Source organism: Oryctolagus cuniculus, chromosome 14, assembly GCF_964237555.1.
Source record: "Oryctolagus cuniculus chromosome 14, mOryCun1.1, whole genome shotgun sequence".
Classification (NCBI taxonomy): domain Eukaryota; kingdom Metazoa; phylum Chordata; class Mammalia; order Lagomorpha; family Leporidae; genus Oryctolagus; species Oryctolagus cuniculus.
Window position 1 is genome coordinate 2,951,546 of NC_091445.1, and position 17,316 is coordinate 2,968,861.

Here is a 17,316-nt window from a genome sequence, read left to right on the forward strand (position 1 = left end):
AGTTGTAAAAATATTTATGTATTAAAATAGGAAAAATATATTTATGTATTTATTTGAAAGAGTTACAGAAGGAGAGATCTTACATCCCCTGGTTCGCTCCACAGATGGTTGCAATGGCCAGACCGAAGCCAGGGGCCAGGAGCTTTCTCTGGGTCCCCTACACAGGTGACAGGGTCCAAACACTTGGCCTGTCTGCTGCTGCTTTTCCCAGGCCCTTAGCAAGAAGCTGGATCAGAAGTGCAGCAGCCTGCACACAAACTAGCGCCTACATGGGAAGCCTGTTACAGGCGGCTTTACCCAGCACACCACAAAGCTGCCCCATGAAATCCGGCCCCTGGACTTGAATAACCCAATACTGTCAGAAAGTTAGACATGAGCGAGACTCTCCTCAGGAGGAGAGACCGGGGATGCTGCTCTGCACCCAGGCCCACCCAAGGCCACCCCCTTTGTGGTTAACTTGTGTTTAGAGTATCCTGATGAAACAGGAGCTCAGCCAAACAGAACAGTCTGGTTGGTGGCCCAGGCTCGGTGAGATCCAGTCTGACACCAGAGAGACCTTCTTGTATGACGATTAGAATGTAACCCACCAATTGCACCAGGAAAGCCACATGTGCAGAGTCCAAAGGGATGCCATGCCCAGATGTCCATCAAAAATGCCAATCAGGAGCATCACGGTCAGCTCATTAATCAACAGCCTTAAGCTTTAGGGGTGGAGCCCCATGCCGTGAGGAAAGGGGGCCACTGCACACTGAGAGGGACTTTAATAAATTTTGCTTTACTCTCCCTCCTTCATCTCTGTAAACTGTAATTCTTCACTCCATCAGCAAAAAGAATCCAGGCAAACCAGTGACAATACCTATTCCATGACTAAGATCAAGGGACGGGCGGATCCAACTCAGCATGAAGACTGCTTCGGAAGGACCCGGTGCTGTGGCACAGCAGGCTAAGCCTCCGCCTGCGTCACCAGCATCCCATGTGGCGCCAGTTCAAGTCCCTGCTGCTCCACTTCCTATCCGGCTCCCTGCTAATGTGCCGGGGAAAGCCGCGGAAGATGGCCCAAGCACTTGGGTCCCTGCCACCCATGTAGCTTCGGCCTGGCCCAGCCCTTGCTGTTAGGACCATTCGCAGGCCGCTCCCAGCAACGTGTGGTAGATGAGCTGCCCCTGGAAGCAGTCCTCGCAGAAGGAGGTGAGGAGAGGGGAGCATACAGGTGGGTGTTGGGGCCTGGAACTTGCACCACCCCCTTGGAAGGGGGAAGAGCGGCCCCCTTCTTCCCCTTGCACCAGCCCCCAAAATGCCACAAGAGGCTGTGTGTGCAGGGATAGGCCCTCCGGCTCCCCACAGTACCCGGAGGTTCTCCAAGAGGGGAAGTGCTCTGTCCATGAGGTCATTACTGTGGGGAGCAACCCGGACTAGACTAAGTTACTGGAATTAAGACTTATTCTATGCATCTGCTCTCCCACAATATGGCGCTGGGAGAGGAGGCAACAGCTCCTACACAGCTGCCTCTCACCAACTTGACAAGCTGCAGGACCTGCTCCTGATTGGAGGAGAGCAGCGTGCTCGGCGTGTGGGCAGCCGAGTTGGGATTGGTGGAAGAGGACTATAAAGGAGGAGAGAGACGGCATGCACCAGGAACATCTAAGAGGAACATCTAAGGGGAACATCTAAGGGGAACACCTGTGCAGCCCCCGAGAGAGCCGGCCGGCGGTGTGCCGCTCCCCCGCGGAAGTGGGGAATGTGGCAGGGGGAACCGCCCTTCCACGGAGGTGGAAGGGACAGTAGCCAACCCGGGAAGAACCAGCAGCAAACCCGGGGAGGGCCGAGCAGACAAAAGAACAGCGCAGGATCCTGTGTCGTTCCTCCACGAAGACGGGGAGCGACAATTACGATTTGGAAAACCTGGGCTTTCCTGGAACTATTTTGTGTGATTTAAAATGAACCTATACCGTGATTCTCACACCACAGACTGCTAACCAAAGGCAGGGAAACGCCTGAACACACACACACACCCCTCTGCAAGTGAGCCGTGATGCTCCACTGAGCAGTGAAGGGGGAGAGCGAGCGAGCTGTGCTGAGATACCGAGCATCAGAATGCGGGGAGACTCATCAGTAAAATGTCGCATGGGGAAATAGCCGGCTGTGCCGAGAACACGGTTCCCGTGCCCAGACGATACTCACTGTTCTTGACCCCTTCTCTGCTAAGTGTCTGCTCCTCTGTGTGGACGGCGTGCCAGGTGCTGGGTGGAAGAGGAGTGAAAATGGTGAGTGTTACACACCTGTCTCCTCCAGCCCCACACAGAAGGAGGAGCTCTGTATTCTTCCTGCCATTTTCCAGGGGAGAAAACTGGATGCCTAAAGCCATGGATACCAAAAGGCCAGGGCAGGAGTTAAGGTGAAGGCAGCCAGCGTGGGCTGTGCTCAGACACCCTGGACATGCCTCCCTGCCGTGAGCCAGCGGGTACCCTCACACCACACCTCCCTGCCATGAGCTAGCTGGAACCCTCTCAAAATCCCTCGTGGGCCAGGATACTCCTGGCACGTAGCAGACTCAATATTTGCTGAAGCGACTATTTGGCTAAGTGGACAATATTTGCAGAATTGAACCATTAAAATAAATGGAAACTACTTACTGATTTGAAATGGAATCTCCAAATTTGTGTTTTAATTGCGGTTTATCTTTTTAGCTCCTAGTCTGGTAGGTGGCTGGGGCTGTGGACAATTGGAGCCTCACGGCTGGCTTGCACCAGGCCAGGGGTCTGAGTCTGGCTGCTGTGGCCAAGCTCCTGGCGGGCGGGCCTTGGAGTCAGGCGGGCTTCAGGAGCGCACTCACCCTGTGGCCCCGCAGCCCTGCAAGCCTTCCCCCGAAAGGTGTCTCAGCTTCTCACGGAAGCAGCTGGAGCGTCACAGCTACCAGGACTCAGAGATGTGGCCCAGGACGCCTTGATCTCCTCTCAAAGCTGCCCTGGCGGCGGCTGTGACCACCGACCCGCACCTGTTTACCAAGTGGTTCAGAAGGCACAGACTTCAGGCACAGTGGCTCAGGAGTTTCCCTTGGGGCCCAGACAAGTCCGTTTCTTTTCCTTTCTTTCTTTCTTACTTTCTAAGATTTATTTATTTATTTGGAAGACAGAATTATAGAGAGGTCTTCCATCTGCTGTTCACTCCCCAGACGGCCGCAGCAGGGAGAGCTGGGCCAGGCTGAAGCCAGGAACCAGGAGCTTCATCTGGGTCTCCCTTGTGGAAGCAGGGGCCCAAGCACTTGGGCCATCTTTTGCTGCTTTCCCAGGCTATCAGCAGGGAGCTGGATCAGAAGTGGAGCAGCAGGGACCCAAACCAGTGCATATGGGATGCCAGCATCGCACATGGCGGCTTCACAGGCAGACAAGTCCTTTCATCAAGTTCCACTGGGAGAAGCATGGTGATATTCTGTGATCAATCTGCTAAGCAGCGTGTGCGGCCCAGTGGTCCTGAGTCCTCCCCCCAACCATTGACAATAAAGCGTGCCTTTCACTCCTGGAACCCAAATCAGGAGGCTCCTGAATCCTGGTGTGGACAACATAGGTGACCTTAATGACTGTTAAATCATCCTTGTTCCCAGCTACTTCCTATGGATGCAGCCTATGTGTGCTGATAGAGCATTAATATAATTCTTGGGATTATCATTGTATGATTTCTGGGTTTTTTAAAAAATATTTTCTTGTTTATGAAAAATGTAGTTACAGAGAGTGAGGAAAAAGACAGATCTTACATCTGTTGGTTCACCTCCCAAATGACTGCAATGGCCAGTCATGCTTTTGGGCTAGGCCAAAACCCAGAGCCTGGAACTCCATCTGGTTCTCCCACATGGGTGCAGAGGCCCAATCACTTTGGCCATCATCTGCTGCTTTCCCAGGAGCAGTAGAAGGGAAGTGCAGCAGCTGGGACTCCGAACAGCACTCACATGAGATGCAGGTGTCTAGGGCGGTGGCTTAATCTGTTATGCCATGATGCTGGACTCCTGATTCCTGCCTTAAAACCTGGAAGGAGTTCAGAGAATTCTATGATTATGCTGCAACAAAGTCTGCTTGCTTCTGTGAGCAAGACTTTTCAGGGCTTACACCGGAAAAACAAGAAGAGGCAGAGAAATGATGGAGACTCTGCACCAACCTAACCTTGAATGATGAGGCATGGATACATGGACTGGTTGGGAAAATGCATCTACCCATCTTGCTCATAAATAATTTCTAAAACAATTTTAGTTTTCATTGCATGACTGTGCATCAAAATGGATCATGTCTTTATATTCTGATCATCCATTCTAATACATTGAGACTTGGGACCTCAAAGTACTTTACAAATGTAAATGCAGATTATGTATGATTTTGGGTGTGGTAAATTTTAAATGGCTGGGGCTGCCTGCAGGGCCGGCTTCCCATACGGATGCCAGTTCAAGTCCCAGCTGTTTCACTTCTGATCCAGCTCTCTGCTATGGCCTGGAAAAGCAGAAGAAGACGGCTCAAGTGCTTTGGCCCCTGCACCCATGTGGCAGACCCAGAAGAAGCTCCTGGCTCCTGGCTTCAGATCAGCCCAGCTCCAGCCATTGCAGCCATCTGGGGAGTGAACCAGTGGATGGAAGATCTCTCTCTCTCTCTCTGCCTCTGTCTCTGCCTCTCTGTAATTCTGCCTTTCAAATAAATAAGTAAATCTTTTTAAACAAATTTCAGTGCCCTACCTCTCAAAGACTTTGAGACACAAAATGGATAGGACAGGGGTCAGCACTCACAAAGTACAAGAACAAGTTCTGGAGGTTAATGTCAAATCTCATTTGTCATTCACCCTTCATTCACTCGACAGAGGATGGGACCCTCCCAGTGGTCCACATCACAGACACACTCTTCATCCATACACACACCATATCACATACACAGACATCACATACATATGTCACATACACACCACATACATACCACATAAATGCACATCACATGCACACATCACATATACACCCATAACACATACATTCCACACCAGACGGCACACATCACACCATATATCTACCATACCACATACAGACATACCATGAACACCACACCACATACATATCACATCATACACATCACATACACATACATCATATACATACCACACCATACCCCACACATCACACCATACACACACCACATACATATCACATACAAACACAGCACACACATACACATCACATACATACCACATGCAAACACATCACACCACACACACAATCATATACATGCCACACCATACATATCATCATATACACACCACACCACATACATATCACATACAAACACAGCACAGACATATACAACATATACACACATCACATCATACCCTACACATCACACCATACCCTCACCATACCATACACATAGATATACCATACACATTATACACACAACACACAGATCTCACACCATATACTCACATACACATAGCATACACACAGATACACAACATATACACATGATAACACACACCACCACCAATGCCACACTAGCTATAACCAAAATGTTTAACATTTTAACGTTTTAAACGTTTAATGTTTTAAACGCCCTAGTCTTAGAGCTCTTGTATGAAAAAATTTAATATCTTAACAACAATCCTAAAAATGTGCATGACATTACTAACAATGACTAACGAAAGCAAAAAAATAAATGTTTCTAAAGATTCTTTTCAAGGTGGAAAGAGAAAGAGATTTTCCATCTGCTGAGTCTGTCGTGAGTGTAGTACCGGCACCAAGGCGGTGTTTGTTCCAATAAGGTTTTTATGCAGTGGGGAAGTCACACGTTCTAATTCACACAACGCACTGGGCAAACCAACCACCCAAGGTTCCCACGTACCTGCAGTGCTCCTCACGATGTGTCTTAGCCACAGAGGGTGGATTCTCACAGCATCCACGCCAGTGTTGCCGCGAGCGAAGAATGCAGGTCTCGAAGGGCGAGTCGAGTCTGTTTCAGGCCAGCTCAGGGCCTTGACACCCGGCAGGCGCAGGGCTGGCTGGGAACTCTCTTGGGGGAGGGTCTGAGTGTGGTGGGCCAACCTGGAGCTTCCACCCGGCTGCTCTCAGGAGAGTCTGTTCAGAGTCTCCCTGGGCCTCTTTGTGGTTTACATACACCGGGGAGTGCACCAGTGCATGGAAGCTTGCTCTCTCGCTCCCTCTCTGTCTCTCCGTCTGTCTGTAACTCTGCCTCTTTTAAATAAAATCTTTAAAAAAAATTTTTAAAGTGTAACTTCCCCACAGCTTAATAAAATCCTTATTGGGACCAGCACAGTCTCGGTGCCATTACTACGCTCACGACAGTGTGCTAAACACACTTGCTGTGTGGAAAATACAGCACAGCATCGTGTGAGGTTGGTTCAGGGTGGGTGTGGTCAGGACAGGATAGGGTAAGGGCAGGGCAAGGTTGGGGTCAGGGCGGGGGTGGGGTCAGATGGGGTGGGGTCAGGACAGGGCAGGGGTCAGGATGGGGGGGGGTCGGGACAGGGCAGGGTGGGATCACGGCATGGTGGGGTCAGGATGGGGTGCTGTGGTTCTTCGTCTAAGCAGGCGCTCACTTTGTATGACTTTTACATTCACAACTTTGTATTCTCGTTCTCTAATTACATAAACTTCAGCTCCCGCGAAGTCTCTGTGTTCCAGGGGTGGGTGGGACTGGGTGGCCACTTGAGGGCTGGCTGATGGGGACGGTGACTGAAGGCCGCGAGCCCTCGGGAGGGCACCCGGATGGGTGGCGGAGAAGGAGGCTCCGCAGGGCCCGAGGCCTCCACCTCACACACCCGCGGGGCCTCACACACCCGTGGGGCCCCACACACCCGCGAGACCTCACACACCCATGGGGCCTCACACACCCGCGGGGCCTCACACACCCACGGGCCTCACACACCCGCGAGACCTCACACACCCGTGCGGCCTCCACCTCACAGACCCACAGGGCCTCACACACTCGCAGGCCTCACAAACCCGCGAGACCTCACACACCCACGAGACCTCACACACCTGCGAAACCTCACACACCCACGGGGCCTCACACACCCACGGGGCCTCACACACTCGTGGGCCTCACAAATCCGCGAGACCTCACACACCCATGGGGCCTCACACACCTGCAAGACCTCACACACTCACAGGCCTCACACACCCACGGGGCCTCACACACCCACGGGGCCTCCACCTCACACACCCACGAGGCCTCCACCTCACACACCCGTGAGACCTCACACACTCGCGGGCCTCACACACCCGCGAGACCTCACACACTCGCGGGCCTCACACACCCGCGGGGCCTCACACACCTGCGAGACCTCACACACCCGCGGGGCCTCCACCTCACACACCCGCGAGGCCCGCGGCCGCGCGGACGGGAAGAACCGGGGTATGGCCGGGCCTGGGCACGCGCGCACGTAGCCCCGCCCACTGGCGACCCCGGAAGTCGCTGCCCTGAGCGGCCCTGACGAGAAAAGGCGGGAGACAGGAGAGAACCGTGCGGCTTCTCCCTGCACAGCCCAGTGCGGAGCTGTGTGCGGCGCCGTGGCCGGCCGAGCTCCCGGCGGAGAAGGTGGGCCCGGCGGAGGGGAGCGGGGAGGAGGGCGGCCCAGGCAGGAACAGCGGCTGCAGGGCCGCGGGGTGGTGCGGGGCCGGCGGGCGAGGCCGCGAGGGGGCCGGGGGAAGAGGCGAAGGGTTGTGCAAGGGGCCGGGAGCGTGTTCGGGCCCTGGGGCTGGGGGCCGGCCCCTTCTCGTCTGCGGTCGTGGCAGCCCCGCTCGCAGCGTCTCCGTCTTGGTTTCCAGTAGATGCGCTCGGCGGTCACACCGTGTCAGGAATCCCAGAGCAGCTCCGCGCTGTCTCCTGCCTGGACACCAGGGCTCTTGAAAAGTTTGTGCAAAAATACAGCTAAGGGCTAAGTTTATTTCGGTGCCAAAGACATGTGACCCCCACGCTTAGGTTTTCATGCTGCCCGTTTCCCCTGAATTCTCTGAAGCCGCGCTTGCGGGCCTGCAGGCGGACATCTGGGTCATTTCCAGGCTTCGGCTTCCAGACACGGGGCCACAGCAGATACCATCATGCACAGCGGCCACGTGTGGAAGAGCGGGAGAACGTCTGTCAGAGAAGTCCCAGGGCTGGAATTCTGGCCTCAAAGGGCCTGGGTGGACATTGCCAGGAGGCCTCCTCGGTGACATCGGCTCACACAAACCAGGGAGCAGGTGACGGGTGAAAAGTGGGTATCTTGTACAGCTCTCATTGCACTCTTACCAGAAGTGAGCCTAAGCAGATCCGAGCTGAGAGCTAGTGGCTGCCGTGAATTAAAAATGACCAAATGTGGGCCGGGCATTATGGCGCAACAGCCAGGTAAGCCGCCGCCCAGGAGGCCGGCATCCTATAGGGGAGCATCAGTTCCGGTCCTGGCTGCTCTGCTCCCAGTCCAGCTCCTTGCCAATGCGCCTGGAAAGGCAGCCAAAGGCGGCCCATGTGGGAAACCGGCATGGAGTTCCAAGCTCCTGGCTTCAACCTGGCCCAGCCTCAGCCATCGTGGCCATAGAGGGAATGAAATAGCAGGTAGAAGGTCTCACTCTTTCTGTCTCTGTAACTCTGCCTTTCAAATAAAGAAATACCTGAAAATTTAAAAACAATTTTAAGAAGTTAAAAATGGCCTAATGAGGCTTGAGAGCTGAGCAAAGGCCTAGGCCTCAAAGCAATATTTCATTCATTAAACAAAAAAACAGTTGTGCCACAGCCACACTCCCAGGCCCTGATGCACCTGAGACAGGTGAGACCTGGTCTGCCCCAGGTGAGCTCCAGTACAGAGAGAGAGACAGGCAAGGAGGCACACAGGAAACTGAGGTGGCGTTGGTACATGGGAGGAGGAGACACGGAAACATAGGGGCAGAACAGCAGTGCCAGGCCTGATGTTCACACAGGTTTTCCTAGAAGACTTAAGTGTGAAAGGCAGGGCGCTGGGGGAAGCAGGTGATGAAGACTTACCCACTTTTAAGGCCTCCTTGGGTTCCTTGTAAACCCGGGTTCCATGCATCCGCAAAAATACCTGGAGTGTCTTTAATGGAACTGAGATTTTTAAGAAGGGTGTAACTAAAAATATTTCTGAAATTATGGCAAGATCCACATCAGAAAGGTGAGGGATGATATGTGGTGACCTCCTTTATAATTCTGGGGCCACAGTAGGTTTCACACGGAGGCCCCCACCTGGGGAGTGAACCAGCACATGAAAGATCTGTCTCTCTCTGTCTCTCCTTCTCTAACTCTGACTTTCAAATAAATAGACTTTTTTTTTTTTAATTTTTTGACAGGCAGAGTGGACAGTGAGAGAGAGAGAGACAGAGAGAAAGGTCTTCCTTTGCCGTTGGTTCACCCTCCAATGGCCGCCGCAGCTGGCGCACCGTGCTGATCCGATGGCAGGAGCCAGGTGCTTCTCCTGGTCTCCCATGGGGTGCAGGGCCTAAGCACTTGGGCCATCCTCCACTGTACTCCCTGGCCACAGCAGAGAGCTGGCCTGGAAGAGGGGCAACCGGGACAGAATCCGGCGCCCCGACTGGCACTAGAACCTGGTGTGCTGGCGCAGCTAGGTGGAGGATTAGCCTAGTGAGCCGCGGCGCTGGCCATAAATAGACCTTTTTTAAAAAGGGGGGTGGGGAGGCACTGTGATGCGTGTAGGCTGTCCTGCTGACCACGGCAACTGGTTCATAGTAAGCTTTTTTTAGAAGTAGGAGGATGCTTAAAAATCATGAGACCCAGTGCAGTGAACACACGGGTCCATGATGTGGTCGGTGATTAACACGATCAGGCGTGATGGACTGTGTGTGTGTCACCATACTTGCTGTGCTTTGGTTGTTGACACCGGCACCTTCACAAACACCTGAGCAACACGCTGTGCTGTAGCGTCAAGCGTCCCCAGGCACTGTAATCTCACAGGACCATTGTAGGCCTTGTGGGCCTTCATTGACTGAAACGTGCTTTTGCAACTATGACTCAGTGGGTCAGGTGCTCATCGCTGGAGACAAACAGCCTCTGGCATCTGAATGGTTCCGTGGAGGAGGAGGGCATGGCAGCAAGTGGGGCGTATGCTGTGCCTCTCTGATCCCAGGGAGTGAGAACTGAGAGGTTCTAGGCCCCAGGGCAGAAGAGAACCTGTCAGAACCCAACACTCAGTGGCGCTCTGGAAAGTCTGTCCTCCTTGGGTCCCAGGAGCCCAGTCTATAGGGCCGGGGCTTGGGCTCCTTGGGAAAGGGAAGGGGCCGGGGAGTGCTGTGCAGTGAGCCCATACTTCACAGACCAGCACCTAACCCGGCTGTTGTGCCAGGGCCTGCCCGGGTGTGTGCAGCTCGCGCCCACAGCTTTCCAGGCTCCTTGCTGGCAAGCACCACGTCAGGCCTGGGGCGCAGGATCTGCCAGACCTCTCTGGACGCTGGGCCCCAGCTCCCGAGAACGTGGCCCCCTGTTCTGTGAGGTCTGTCTCCCCCCGTATTGCGTCCAGCAGGATGCCTGCCTTCTGAGTTACCCTGAAGTTCTAGAAGTCCTCAGGGCTGTGGTGCCCCGAGCTCGAGTCTAGCTGCCCTGGGCGTCAGGGGCCTGTGTCCGTGGTGAGGCCTGTTCCTCCCATGCAGGCAGGAGGCGCCCTCCCACGAGCAGCGCCACAAAACTGGCACAGCCATCACACCCCCCGGACACCCTTGTCCAGTGACCCGCAGTCTGCAGAACAGACAGAGACGAGGAGCCGCAAGGCTTCCTGTGGGCCCCACTGCCCTCTCGTTCATCCAGCAAATAACGACCAAACGCACCTCTCCAGAAACTGCAGCTCTAGAGGTGCCAAGCTCACCTCTCTGGAGAGAGGCGACAAGTATTAAACACATCCAGGGAAGGGCTCATCCTGGTCAAGTCCAGCAGCTAGATTCCCTGGGCAGAACGGAGAGCGATGTTCCCTGGAGGAGGGGCGCCACCTGTTGGGAAAGATGAGTAGTGTAGCAGAGAAATCATTGAAGTTAAATTACAAAAAATAAAAAGGTAAGCGATAAAATATGAAAAACACAAAGCACCTTGCTGTGTGGCACTTTGTCAAGGTGACATAATTACTCATGTGTTCAGCGGAGAGTTACTCCGTCCTTCACAGGTGCTGGACTTGAAACAAGGTACAGGGAAGCCCAGAAAGGCAACAAGGCAAAGGACTCCAAGTAGGAAGAAGCAGAGGCTGTAACCTCAGAAAGCCAGGACCCCAAGCAAGAGCACAGCTCAGAGCAGGGAGACGCGGGACAGGAGTCTGCAGAGGTGGCACAGAAGCAGGGACCCACGTAAGACAGCACGTGGGAAGCTGAGCAGACAGCCTCCCAGCAGAAGGAAGAGCCATGCAAGGGCCCTGGGACGTTAGCAAGGGTCCCTGTGCCTGGACAGTGTGAGTGAGGGGACAAGAGTTACAGGTGCAGGGGCCTGGCGCCATGGCTCACTTGGTTAATCCTGCGCCTGCAGCGCCGGCATCCCATATGGGCGCCGCGTTCTAGTCCCGGTTGCTCCTCTTCCAGTCCAGCTCTCTGCTGTGGCCCGGGAGGGCAGTGGGGGATGGCCCAAGTGCTTGGGCCCTGCACCCGCATGGGAGACCAGGAGGAAGCACGTGGCTCCTGGCTTCAGATCGGCGCAGCACGCCAGCCGTGGCAGCTGTTTGGGGAGTGAACCAACGGAAGGAAGATCTTTCTCTCTCTCTCACTGTCTAACTCTGCCTGTCAAAAAGAAAGTTACAGGTGCAGGTTGGGGCTCATGTACGCAGATGAGGGGCTTCTCTTTTATTCTAGGTGCAGTGGAAAGCACCGGAATATGCTAAGCAGGAAAGGATCTGGTCTTCTGCTCTGGCTTTAAAGAATTACCTCCACTAGCTTTGTGAACAATTGGCATGGAGGCCACTACGTGCGTAGTCGGCATCTCGTCTGAAACATGAGACATATCCGAAACTGAACTGTGTTCCTCTCCTCTCCTTGTCTGCTGCACCACCCACCTCCTGAGGTCATTTCATCTCCACCCCCAGGCTCTGACTGGGAAAACAGCACCCACCCTGAGTACTTCAATGGCGGGAATTTGATATGGGGACATGGTTACAAAGATGTAGGAAAAACAGAGGAAGGCGGGCAGTGTGAGCAAGGCAGGAGGCCATGGTCACCTTGACGGCAGCAGTGACACAGAGGGGTAGCGTCACGGTGTCATGGTGCCCCACAGGCAAGGTCACCCAGGGGGAGCTGGAATCTCACACAACAGCAGGAGCTGATAGCAAAGGAGACAGGCACTGCAGGTGAAACCCCAGGGGTAGCGAGTTACCTTAGCCTCGCCCCTCACACCTCCCCTGTGGCTGTGCCCGTCCAGAAGCCGGGAGGCCGGGCAGCTGGACAGGGTAACTGCCAGAGCTCCGCTCCCCACCAGGCAGAACAGGGCATGGTTCTGACTCAGAGCAAATCGGAGCTGAGCAGCTGCACCCCGCCACCCAGGTGACCATCCCTGAACTTGGAAACAACCGGGCCGTCTGTCTGAGCTGTGATTCACACAGCCGGCGTCTCTGCTCCACCCCACAGCTACCACCTCCCTTCCAGGCCTTCTCTCTCCTGGACAATGGAAGGCTTTCTGCCCTGCTTCCCTGCCTCCCCTCACCCCACTCCAAAACCCCCTCCAGAATTAATTTTTAAACAGAGCCGACTGTGTCCCGACCTCTGCCCACAGCTGAAAGCCACTTCCTCAGGGCCCCTGGCGGTCTGGCTCCAGCCGAGCATTCCCTCTTAGCTTCCTGCACACGCACCATGCTTGGCCACAAAAGAAGAACTTGCCCGCAAGCATGGCAGGTTCTGTCACGTCTACACCCTGTGCCCACACCCCCTGGAATTCTCCTTTCGAAATCCTCACTCCATCCTGCCAGGCACCTGCCAGTGCCCAGCTCCCACAGGCACAACAAGCTCTCCCAGATGCTGCGCTCGGCGCCTGCGGCTGGCACAGCTGCTGACTGCACTGAGGCTGCGACGGAGCGTGCTCCGTGCAGTGAGGGTGCTACCAGCTGCTCAGCCGGAACACAGCCCCCAGGGTCTCCCTGGTGTCCGTGCCACGCTCCCACTACAGGCGCAGAGATGAGCCGCTGCTGACTGTGATGGCCCCATACTGGATTGCCAGCTCTCAGCTGATGCTGGGCACGTCGTAGGTGTCCTGTGTTTTCTGGAAAGAACCCAGCTATGTCGGTCCAAGAGTAAGAGGAAAAGCCAGAAACACAAGAGTGACGCATGCAGAGGGGAAAGGAAAGCTGTCTTCCCAGGCTTAAAACGTTAGACTCATGTGTGTTTTCAAGACAAAGAAACACAAAGAAATGGCTTTCAAACTCTGCATGAAGATGTTTGCTTAGGCCTAAGGAAGAAGGCGCTCAAAAAGGAGAAAGCAGGGGCTGTGCTGCCTCTGTGAGCTCAGGGTGTCAGGAGTTCTGGAAGATGAAGGCAAGCATCCAGGGCTTGGTGTGAACTGAGCACCTGGAGGGTGTCTAGCTAAGCGTCTGTACGGAAATTAATCACTTCTGCATGCCAGTGTGGGCGTCCCTGGGCACAGGTGCAGGGAGGGGGCAGGTGAGCCCTGTGCTGATAAAGGTCAAGGTCTCCTTGTCTGGCTTGGGAATGTGCAGCAGATGAGTCACCCAAAGCTCGTGGCCACAGAACATGGTGCATGAGCCTACAACCAACTCAGCTGAAAAACTCAAAGTGCTGTGGTCACGCCACATGCTAGAGTGGATTGTGTCCATGTGGGAGACTCACTGGCAGGAGATTCTACTCCATGTAGCAAGTACAGCACAATGGGGGGTGTGCTCTGGATGGTGCTGGTGACAGCAGCGTGTGACTTTACCGACACTTAAACCTCCAGTTACGTTACAGTAGTCAGCTTACGACATCCAGCATCAACAACAGAGTTCTGGAGGATGGGGCCCGCTCTGTGGCACACCAGCAGCCCATATGAGCACTGGGTCAAGTCCTGGCTGCTCCACTTCCTGTCCAGTTACCTGCTAAAGTACCTGGGAAGCAGCAGAAGATGGCTCAGGTACTTGGTACCCAGTACTCATGTGGGCAACCCAGATGGAGTTGTTTCCTGGCTTCAGTCTGGCCCAGCCCCAGCCATTGCTGCCTTTTGGCTGCCTTCCCAGGCACATTAGCAGGGAGCTGGATCAGAAACAGAGTATCCAGGACTCAAACCACTACTCACGTGGGATGTCAGTGTCTCAGGCCGTGGCTTAACCTGCTGTATCACAACGCTGGCCCCAAGATTTTTTGTTTGTTGTCATCATTCCCTAAACAGTGCAGTTTGACATAATGTGTTTGTTGCATGAGATGTCATAAGTTATCTGCACATGACTCCCTTTGCCCAGGAGCATGAGTGTGGGTTCTGTGCCTTCACATGTCACCAGGGTCCTTGACGGGCTGAGAACTGAGTTTGTGAAGCCGAGAGGAGAGCCCCATGGAAAACAGACCTGGTGCCTGGTCCCTCATGGACTCTTCCATGCAGCTGGAGCCAGCCACTTCCCCACGAGCCTGGGGACCTCAATATATTTTGGGAACCTTTGGGAACATAGGAGTACACCCAAGAGCTGCAAGTGAAACCTGACAGCAACTCCTGGCTTGGCTGTCCAGCCTAGAGAGGCTCTGCAAAGATGTCTAAGCTGAGATTCCTCATTAACAGTACCAGCAGGGGCTGGCGTGGTGCATAGTGGGTAAAGCTGCCACCTTCAGTGCCGGCATCCCACATAGGCACCTGCCTGTTCAAGTCCCAACTGCTCCACTTCTGATCCAGCCCCTTGCTAATGTGCCTGGGAAAGCAGTGGAGGATGGCCCAAGTCCTTGGGCCCCTGTGCTGACATGGGAGACTGGATGGCGTTCTAGGCTCCTGGCTTCAGCCTGGCCCAGTCCTGGCTGTTGTAGCCAGTTGGGTAGTTAATTCTCTCTCTCTCTCTCTCTCTGTGTGTGTGTGTCTCTTTCTCTCTCTCTGCTTTTCAAATAATAATCTTAAAAAAAAAAAGTTCCATCAAGCAAACTTAAAAAGAGCTGTCTTATCACGCTTTATGCAAATGATCAGGCCAAGTTTAATGAAACTAAAACTCCTTTTACAAGCAAATCGGGCTTGCCATGATTATGTTTGGTAGGAATGGGAGCTGGAGAGAAGAGCTATGTTTAAGAAGAAACTCACAACACACTTCTTGGTAGGTTCTAGCCCTGCTCATTTTTTTTTATCTTCTATCGTTTATCAGCAATTTGATCTGTATCTTAAAATCTTCCCTGGCTGAAAGTCTAATATTTCCAACTGTCCTCCTAATTTTTCCGACTTGGACTCACTAAAATGAAAATTGCTTTTTTCCTGAAGCCCTGCAAGCTGGGACTGGTGAACATGCTGATGTGAGGAACTCACCATGAGCTGTGCTCCAGGGAAGCCCGGCAGGCCGCCGCCCCCAGCCCAGCGCGAGGTTCTCCAAGTCACCTGGAGAAGTCTGCAGACGGCTCTGCAGGCTCCGGCCGGCTCATAAACTGCTCCAGCTATTGAAATTTTTTTTTTTTTCATCTTATTTAAAAGGCAGAGACAAGGATAGAGACAGAGCTTCCTTCTACTGGTTCAACACCCCCTCCCCCCCAATGCCTGCAACAGCTGAGAGTAATCCAGGCTGAAGCCAGGAGTCTGGAACTCCATCCAGGTCTTCCACAGGGATGGCAGAGACATAAGTACTTGAGCTATTGTCTGCTGCCTCCCAGGGCAGCAGGGAGCTGGGTCAGAAGTGGAGGATCTGGGACTTGAACCAAGCACTGTGATATGGGATGCAGACATCACCCAATACCCACCACCAACCATTAACTTGTTTTCCTCCTGTTTATGTAGAAAGGCCTCTTAGAGACTTGATTGTCTACCCTGGAGGGAGACACCCCTGAAATGAGGCACAGCTTTCCAGGGGACTAACTTATCCCCAGCAACAGGAAGCCAACCTGATGATCTACTTGGCCACTTGGTCCCCACGTGCACTCTGCCTCCCACACACACTGTTGAAAGGTGAGTTTTCTTAAGGATTTTTATAATAGGTGTCGTGTCTTTTGGGTTAACTTTTCATCAGTCCTTTGTGGTATCATGTGTCTCTGCCCATATTCCTAAGTCTGTCTACCTGCTCTGCAGTCTCCAAGATTCTGACCAAGAATCCGAGTGATCCGCTGCATGCTCAGGGACGAGGAGTAAAAGGCTCATCCCTTCCCAGGTGCCCGCTCCTTGGTTCAGTTTCTGCCTGGCCATTCATGTACTATGACGGATGTTCTTGTCCACACCCAAGCATCTGCCTCCCCAGGTTCCAAGCTTGGTTGGACAACTGTCAAAGCGCCTGGTCCTCCTGGGACCCTCAGAGGTACCCAAGCTTAACAAAAATTCATGTTCTCCCCATCCCCGGCATCCATCAGAACGCCACACCTTGCGTCTTTCTGTGGCCCAGTCTCAGTGATCTAGCCCTCCTGCTGAGCAAGTCCGGGACCCAGATGCCTCCCTGTAGTTGGGAAATGACTGGATCACGCCCACCGTTGAGGTCCCCTGTGACCCAAGGCTTGGGCCACAGGTGGCACTGCTGGGGGATGCTGGGGCCTTGGGGAGGTGGAGACTGCTGGGAGGCCCTCACATCAGTGGGTGTACAGGTGATTCTCCTGCACCCCCTGGTGGTTCTGTCTCTGCCCCAGCTCAGCCTCGTGCCGCTCCCTCTGACACGGGCTCCCAGCGTCACTGCCTGCCGCAGTGTAACACAGCCAGTGCAGCACTAAGCCCTGGCACCTCCAAACTGTGCTGCTTAGAGCTCTCTGCTTCGTGAGCAGTCTGCCCCGGCTGCTTTGCTACAGTAACTCAGAGCTGACCTGACAGCTCTCTGTCCTCACCTCCATGGGTCAGAACTCCCGGCCTCCACCTCCTCAGTGCAGCTTTGTTTCGAAGCAACTCTCCAGTCAGTCTACCTAATCCCTTCTAAGCGCAGCCAAACCTGTGCGCCAGATCAAGCAGATGTCTGTGCATATCACAGCTGCCCCTGCACACCACAGGCCGTTCTGATGCCCTTCTTTCTCTTCCTAACAACCCCACCTCCTTCAACTCCAGCCTTTGTTTCCCAGGGAGGCCTTCTGGATTTTTGTAGACAGAAAAGAGGTCCACTCCCTCCTCTTCCAGCACTTGGCATACCCCCTCCCTGTCAGGTCATGACCTGCTGTACAACCATACTGTTATATTGTCTCTCAGTAGTCTAAGCTTAAAGAACACATCAGCCATGCCTGCTTGTTTTTTT

At 53.9% G+C, this 17,316-nt stretch overlaps 2 long non-coding RNA genes across 3 annotated transcripts in view; one reads left to right on the forward strand and one right to left on the reverse strand.

Annotated features, from left to right (window-relative positions):
- LOC127492799 (uncharacterized) lies at positions 1–9,611 on the reverse strand. Its single transcript, XR_011381837.1, has 4 exons — positions 9,000–9,611; positions 7,179–8,629; positions 5,862–7,018; positions 1–4,019 (listed from the first exon to the last, which is right to left on the reverse strand). It is a non-coding gene; the product is annotated as an uncharacterized lncRNA (long non-coding RNA).
- Positions 7,491–17,316, forward strand: part of LOC127492798 (uncharacterized) — a 24,094-nt gene continuing 14,268 nt past the window's right edge. For both annotated transcript variants that reach the window (XR_007922574.2, XR_011381836.1), the window contains exons 1-2: positions 7,491–7,577; positions 15,894–16,061. This is a non-coding gene — a long non-coding RNA (uncharacterized lncRNA). The remainder of the gene's footprint in view (positions 7,578–15,893; positions 16,062–17,316) is intronic.